Below are 8,985 nucleotides of genomic sequence, written 5' to 3'. Positions count from 1 at the left end.
ATGCCATGTTTCCAAGAGGTTTCCCTCCTGCCAGTGGTTGAGGGCAAGGTCGAGGGCGCGGGCAGCTCTCTCGGAGACCAGCAGGGAGCAGGTCTCGACGAGAGTGGCTTTTAACTCGTAGAAGGTGGTGGGGCTCGAAGTTGTCATTAACCACGGGGCGATCCTCTTGTATATCTCCTCCGGAAGGAGGCGATGTCTGCCTTCAACACCTCGTCAGTTAGGCCTGCTATCCTGAATTGCTCCTCGACCCTGTAGAACCAGGACGTTGCATTTTGGTGGGTGAATGGCGGCAGCCTTATGCTGAGGGCTGCCTTTGGTTGGTCCGTCAGGGGGGTCATCACGTGAGGTGCAGGTACCGGCGTGGAGGAGTGCGCGGGAGGGGGTTGCACGAGGGAGGCGTCTGCCTCCGAGAAGTTCGCGGTAATTTGTATGTGGTTGGGAATGTCTGCGTCCATGCTCATTCCGCGCTCTCACTTGGAGTGTGAGGGAACACTCACGTCAGTACACTCTTGGGAGCATGCCGTGTGGGTCCGCTAATGACAGCGGTGACCTGCCGACAAGGGTCGGTAACACCTGAACGCTTTGTTGGAGCGCCGTAGTTAGTCCATTAGGGTCGTGGGTTGGTTCACCGGGCCAAGACTTAGTCGCCATTTGGGTCCGTTAATGGCTTCTGGGAACCACTCTGGGGGTCACCACTGTGGGAGAGTGTGAAATAATGACCAGGAAGACAAGTACCGCTAGTTTATTGATGAAGCGATCCGCTTATAAAACGGCGTGTGGACGTCTGCATATAATGCAGAGACCGCTGGTACAAAGATTTACAGGTGACCTGAGGTCAAACTATTTCTCTACAAAAACAGGACAGGCACATACAGAAAACATAATGATTAACATGTACATGTTACAAAAATACTTTGTTACATGTACATAATGCATAGTCACTTGAACAGACAATAAAATATACAATTCACAATAATGATAATAATTTGTGTTCAGCCGACCCAGGTCGAATGTGAAGACACCACAGAAAATGGGATGTTCATTACAGAGAACGTGTTGAGCGGGGACTTTACACACCTGTTTCCTGGCTCTGGAGTAAAAAGAGAACAGGTAATGCGTGCATAGCTAAGATGTAATCATTTGGTAAAATCACGTTTGGTAAGTCAAGAAGATGCTGAAATGCCCGTTATGAATGGAAATTAAAATGGCATCGCAAAGGTAGTTTTGGTGTACTTGACATACAGAAAACATCAACGTAAAAATGCATTCAATTCTTATACACTGTGTAATCATACCCCACGAAGCCAGCGGCATATGATACAAAAGAAGCACGTCATTACTAATTGACGTTACAAAGAAAATCCTATACTAAAATGAGCTTCTGACTTTTTGCAATTTTGAGAAATTCAGAGAACTCCTCCACACATTACTTGTGTAACTTTATTCGTTTGGCTAAAAATAAGATTGCAAGAACGACGCAATAATCAGAGTTGTTTTGAAACACAGTAAGATCTAAGATACACCAAAAGGACCTTTAAAAATTTGACCAAATGTTTCATTGTCAAAGAAGAAATTTCATATCTCCAAGAGGACTTGGATGGATTTCAGAACATGCAGAAATTACGCAAAATAGAATTGCTCTGACACATCTGCAGACGAAAAACCTCACAGATGTGCCCGCGCGAGTTCGTATGAAATATGTGACATCTGGCTCGAACAGCTGTTCAGTGCTAAAGGTACTGGCCAGTTTTCCTCCAGTGGAACCAGTTAAATTTCAAAGGTGTTTCTAAGTATGATCTTTATACCATAATGAAAACAGGGTCAATATTATGTTCAACAGAACTACTGCAATAACGATTCTGTAACACTTGTGCAGAATCCTTATTTCGCTTATGCATATATAACTAGGATCAGCAAAATATGCATAACACGACATTCTACTACTCAGCTTAATCTTGAGTTGGGATCATTATTTATGATGGCCCTCCTTTAGCTATTTGTATTTTGAACGGCTCGTTTCATAACTGCTATTTGCCGATATCTGGCTGACGGATATTCTCACCGTTTATCCAGGCATGGGGCCGACCCTGAGTGGGGATGGATTGACACCCAATCCTCAGTGGCTGGGTTGCACGACGCGACATTCAGTCTGAGAAAGCAATTCCAAAGGGAAATTGTGGGAAAACAATTACTCTCAAAATATGAACGAGTTTATGTCGTCGTCTTACATCTCATTGCAATAATGCAGTCGTTTTAAATTGTTATGAATAGCGTTCCTGACTGAATAATAGCCGCCAATGCTGAGTAATTTTAAAGAAACTGTAATAACATTTCGCTAGTACCGAATGCCATTGATAGTTTTTTTCTGCCTTGTGCATGTTTAGACTTAATTGTTTGCTAACCTCTTCTTTTTTCTATTTTCTATTTTTGTCCAACCCCAAACCCTCTTGTAAAGTGCTCATTCAGAAAAAAAACTAATGTTATTCCTTCCTCGAATTTAACTTTGACAAACTAACGCTACCAGGAGTTGTGCTACATGAAGGAAATGAGGTTGATAATCAGATTCCACTCGAGATGGCCACTCTTGGAGAGTCTTCGGCCATCTTCCATCTTTACCCAGCCTTGGGGTGCAAATTTATGCTTGCAACTTTTAGCTTAAAATGATAATTTCCAGCAAGATTTCTCTGACAATATATTCGTCACGGTAATGAAAGTAGTAGTATTTAAAAGCAGCTCTTAATCGTGCCAGCAAATGTTTCTCAACGAGATCATTGGACTAAGGAACCAACTTTACAGAAAAATTGCATCTTGTCAGTGCAAAGCCATGGGACTAGCAGCACAATATATTTTTGCCACATACACCACCGTGACATATTTTTGTTGGTGAATGTTATTTCGAGGTTGAGTGAATTTGATAATAAATTAAATTTGTAGCTTAATGCTAATGAATATATATATATATATATATATATATATATATATATATATATATATATATGTATATATATATATATTTATATGTATTATATAGTAGGATATATCTATCTATCTATCTATCTATATATATATATATATATATATATATATATATATATATATATATATATATATATATACAGGTGGGTGTGGAGTGGAGTGTAGAATTTTGGCCAAAGGCCAGGCGCTGGGACCTGATGTCATTCAGCACTGAAAGAAAATTGAGAGTAGAAAAGTCGAAAGTTGCAGCAGCAGGAAAACCTCGCAGTTTCGCCATGAAACAGCTTTTATGGGAGGGTAGAAAGAATGATATAAGAAGGACGAATATGAACCGTGGTACAATGAAAGGGGTTGCAGCTAGGGGCGGAAGGAACGCTGCAAAGAACCTTAAGTAATGCTTACAGTGCACCGCGTGGTGTGCACTGACGACGCTACCCTCCTGTGGGAGAGGCAGGTGTGTGTGCATGCGTAGGTGGCCCAAGGTCACCGCAACTAACGGTAGTGGTGAAGATTCGCGGTGATGTAGATGAGCCTTCTGGGTATGTATATCGTGGGGCTAACGTGGAAGTTTTAGGCACAGGTACTTCATCTGCAATTTACCTATTGAACTACGAATGTAGCAGTGAATATTTTGTTTTTTCGCTTGGCCACTCCTGCTTGAGGAAATGGCTTAATGCATTTATGTATCTGTCTATACATACACACACACATTATTTTATATATATATATATATATATATATATATATATATATATATATATATATATATATATATATATATATATATATATATATATATATATATATATATATATATATATATATATATATATATATATATATATATATATATATATATATATATATATATATATATATATATATATATATATATATATATATATATATATATATATATATATATATATATATATATGTATATGTATATGTATATATGCACTGTAAGCATTACTTAAGGTTCTTTTTGTCCCTTCGGCCCCTAGCTGCAACCCCTTTCATTCCTTTCATTGTACCTCGGTTCATATTCGTCCTTCTTATATCATTCTTTCTACTCTCCCCTAAAAGTTGTTTCATGGCGAAACTGCAAGGTTTTCCTGCTGTTGCAACTTTCGACTTTTCCACTCTCAATTTTCTTTCAGCTCTGACTGACCTCAGGTCTCAGCGCCTGGCCTTTGGCCAAAATTCTATATTCCAATCCTCACCCACCTCATATATATATATATATATATATATATATATATATATATATATATATATATATATATATATATATATATATATATATATATATATATATATATATATATATATATAGTATATATGTATATATATATAGTATATACCACAGTGCCCTCTTAACTTCTCAACCTAAGGCTTTGAAATGGCAAGTGTATCCAAAAAGCGTGAAGAATTCGGGAAGTTAAGATGGCATTGTGACAATTAAAATTACTTACGTATCTGGTAAAAGGTGACCTGTGGATTCTATATATACATACATATATATATATATATATATATATATATATATATATATATATATATATATATATATATATATATATATATATATATATATATATTGTGAGGTCAAAGAAGACAGAACTGGGTACTGATTGATTTATTACCTGGGCATAAGGTATACATAGCAGCGTGCAGACGGAAATGTGGTGCCTGACCCCAGGTCTCTGTGACCCGCACACTGAGTGAGAGCAATTTGTGTTTGTTAACAGTCAATCCAATAACAATAGCAAGAGAATGTACATACAGTGATAAAATATATATTGGCGAAAATACCAGGAAATTCTACATACAAATATATACATGAGATTCTTGCTGCGTTGATAGATGTGATACATGATCGTAATTGATGGGTAAAGAATACGTCTTTACAAGTACTCCCCCCCCAAGACAGTTATTATGAAATAATGATTGGATGATCTGTTGAATGTTAATCACGGTATCTTTTTGGGAGTAGGAGTAGACCCCAAGTTCTTGATATCTGTGGTTGTGGGGCAGTTTCGACTGCTGAGTCGTCCGGCAGTTTTGCCAGGTGGATGACATCCTTAGTGCGGCCCTTGGGACGTCCTCGGCCTTGTTTCGGGATGCCGATCTCTTCATCTGAGGTCTTGTTTTGTGGAGGAATTCTGGGACGTCTGCCGGTTTCCTCCCAGGTTCCGCTGTCCATTAGGAAGGCTGGCTTTAACCTGTCGATAGATATCCAGTCTTCCCGCCCATGGATGTTGACGAGGTATGCCTTGGATGTTCTACTGACGACTCGGTATGGTCCTCTGTATGGTCTGGTCAAGGGTGGGCGGTGGGCGTCGTTCTTCATGAAGATGTGTTACAGGTTTTCAGGCCTTCTGGGCTGAAGTTATGGGTCCTGTCCGTGAAAGTCTTCTGGCAAGGCGCGAACTTCTTCGCAATTTCTCTTAGTCTTAATAGTAGGGCTTCCGTGCTGGTGCTTGTTGATGCTTCTACCATTGGGGTTGCTTCTGGCCATCTTGTGGGATGGTCTATGACTGTCAGGAGGTATCTGGCACCCCCTGATTGTGACAGAGGTCCTACGACGTCTACATGGATGTACCCGAAATATCGTTGTGGTTGAGAGAAGTCTCCGATACCTGATTCCGTGTACCTTGTGATCTCACTTGTCTGGAACAATATGGTGTTCTTCACCCATTCTCGTACATCCTTCCTGATCCTGTGCCCCACGAATTTCTCTGTCATCAGGTGCATTGTTGTTCGTCCTGATGGATGGGACAGCCTGTGGATGATGTCGAACGCCTGCTTTCATCGTAACTTGGGTATCAGGGGGCGTGGGTGGCCTGTGCTGGTGTCGCAGAGAAGTGTCGATCCGGATTCACCTATTGGCACGTCTTCCCACTTCAGTGCGGTAAATGCTGTGCAGTAAGCTGCCGTTTCCAGGTCTGTGGCCTGTTCCTTCGCTAGATCTTCATAGTCTATGCCCAGGTGGACTGAATTTATTTCAATCCTTGGTAGGGCGTTGGCTACTGGGTTCGTCTTGCCGGGGACATAACTGATGGTGCATCCAAATTCGGAGATAGCAGCCAGATGCCGTTGCTGTCTTGCCGACCATGCATCTCCCGCCTTTGTGAACGCATGTACCAACAGCTTGTGGTCTGTCAGGATGGTGAATGGGCTGCCATCCAAGAGGTACTTGCAGTGCCACACAGCTTGGTGGATTGCCAGCAGTTCCCTGTCAAGTGCACTGTAGCGGGTCTCTGGCTGCTTTAACTTGCAGCTAAAAAACGCAAGCAGGCGGAGGGAACCGTCTACTATCTGTTGCAGCATGGCTCCGCAAGTGACATTGCTGGCATTGGTGGTAAGTCTCAGGGGGACGGCGGGGTCTTGATATGTTAAGGTGGTGGCTTTGGTGAGGGCTGCCTTCATCTGTTCGAATGCCTTTTGCTGCGGGACTTCCAAAGTCAGTGCTTTTGGCTTCCCCTTCAGCACTCCGGTTAGGGGATACATGATGCGGGCGATGTCTGGCACAAATCGTTGGTAGTAGTTGACCATGCTGAGGAACTCCTGCAGGGACTTGATTGTTTTTGGTGTTGGAAAATCCTTCACTGCATCCACCTTGGAGGCCATGGGGCAGACACCTGTTGGAGAGACCTCATGTCCCAGGACGTCGTCCATGTAGCAAACGCAGAAAGGTAGGTCCCCCAAGATGCTGTCCATCAGGCGTTGGAATGTGGCCCCAGCGTTCCTGAGGCCGAAGGTGGAGTAGGAGAAGGTATATGTCCCAAATGGCATGATGATAGCTGCCTTCAGTATGTCGTCGGGATGTACTGGCACCTGAAAATAGGACTTGAGCAAATCCATTTTTGTGAATATCTTGGCCCTGTGCAGGGCTCCTGTTAGGTCCTGTTAGGTCAGGTGTTGTCACTAGGTTCAGCTGACAATAGTCCCCACAGGGCCCCAAGAACCATCTGGTTTCCTCACTATGTGGACGGGGGGACACCCATGGACTCGATGCCTTTTTGCAGATACCCATCCTTTACATCTCGGCGAATGTTTGTTTAGCATCCTGGAGTTTCTTAGGCGGGAGGTGGCGGAACTTGGCATGTGTCGGCGGGCCTGTGGTGGTGATGTGGTGATGGATGCCGTGCTTGGCTTGGGTACCTGGCACCTGACGCAGTTCTGGCTTGAAGACATCTGGGAATTCGTGCAGGAGGGCGCTGTATTTGTTGAATGAGATGGAGCATATGGCAGGCATTCCTGGTCCAGCAGAGAGCGGCTGGGAGCGGCAGATTCCGGTATCCAGCAGGTGTTTTCGGCCAACCTCCACCAGCAGTCCATGTTGTGCAAGGAAATCGTCACCTAGTAATGGAAACTTGACATCCGCGATGATGAAGGGCCATTCATATTTATGGCCCAGGATGGATATTCTGCGGGTCCAAGTTCCGTAGCAGCAGATGGGGCTTCCATTTGCGGCCACTAGTGTGGCTGTGGTGCTGGATGTGCGGTCGTGGTCCTCCCCGATGGCGGAAATACTGACTGCGTAGCCCCTGTGTCTATCAGCATCCATCGTTCCGATATGGCATCATGGATGAAGAATCCTACTGGTTGGGATTCTCTAAGGTTTGTGGCCACTGCTGCTATGGGTGGCCGCCTTCCTAGTTTTTTGTGAAAGAACAGGGGGCTCTGCAATTCTTGGCGTCCTTTCCGAACCTCCGATGGAAGTAACACCTGGCTGGATTTGTCCTTGTCTTCTGCTGCTGCGGCGGCACCTTCTTCTTGTATACTGCTTTCATGTCTCCCTCTTTGGCTTCTTCTGCTACCAGGCTGCAGGCTACAGATGTTGCAGCTTGCTTGGAGGCCTTGGTGGCCTCGTGGAGTTTGTGTGCAAGGCTCACCAATTCGTCCATTGAGAGCGCGTCTGCTTCCATGATTTGTGCCCTCATCTCCTGTGGAAGGTGCTGCAGAATATTTCCCATGACAAGCTGATCTCCCTCCTCCACCCGTCTGAGTCGAAGCCCGGCAGCATCAGGAGACCTTGTAGTTCATCCCAGGCGTCCCTGGGTGATGTGCCTCCCAGGGGCTGGTTCATCAGGTCAAGGGTGCATTGGGCTCTCTCTGGGATGGGCATGGAGTACGTGTCAATGAGTGTCTTTCGTAGGTCTTTGTACTTGACTTTGCCTGGCTGTAAGTCCAACCATGGGATGATTCTGTTGAAGACCTCCTCCAACAACATTGTCATGGTGATGTCTGCTTTGGCTTCCTCGTCCATGATTTTAGCTACATGGAAATGGACGTCTGCCCGTAGGAACCAGGATGTGGTATTTTGCCGCGAGAACGGTGGCAGTTTCATCGCCTGGGTTATTGCTGACTCTGAAGGCGAGAGAGGGATGCAGAGGATCTGTGTGTCCTCGGAGCGACTTTCTACCTCAGTGTCTGACATTCTGAATTACGCCAAAACACGAAATAAGCACCGTATTTAGTCTGTTAATGGTGTCTGGGGCTCATCAGAAGTCAAAACTATACACCGTGTGGTTCCGTTAATGACTTCTGAATAGGATCAATGTGAATCGTAAATTGCAGGGCCAAACCATTCAAGAATGCCAGAACATACCTGAAGAAGGTACGCCATAATTAGCCCATTAATGGCGTGGGTGTTCTCCAAGGAAGATGCTTTCAGAGGTCTAGACTTTGTCACTGCATGGTTCCATTAAAGGCTCTCTGAAGGCAAAGCAGCCATAGAGAGTCTATTAATGGCGAAGCCAAAACCGCTGTGTTTACCGTAACTGCGGGGTCACCAGTTGTGATGTCAAAGAAGTTAGAAATGGGTACTGATTGATTTATTACCTGGGCATAAGGTATACATAGCAGCATGTGGACGGAAACGTGGTGCCCTACCCCAGGTCTCTGTGACCTGCACACTGAGTGAGAGCAACTTGTGTTTGTTAACAGTCAATCAAATAACGATAACAAGAGACATAATGTACATACAGTGATAAAATATAT

This window comes from Macrobrachium rosenbergii, chromosome 21 (genome assembly GCF_040412425.1).
Source record: "Macrobrachium rosenbergii isolate ZJJX-2024 chromosome 21, ASM4041242v1, whole genome shotgun sequence".
Lineage (NCBI taxonomy): Eukaryota > Metazoa > Arthropoda > Malacostraca > Decapoda > Palaemonidae > Macrobrachium > Macrobrachium rosenbergii.
The sequence above is the reverse complement of the archived record's forward strand: the minus strand, read 5'-3'. Positions refer to the sequence as shown.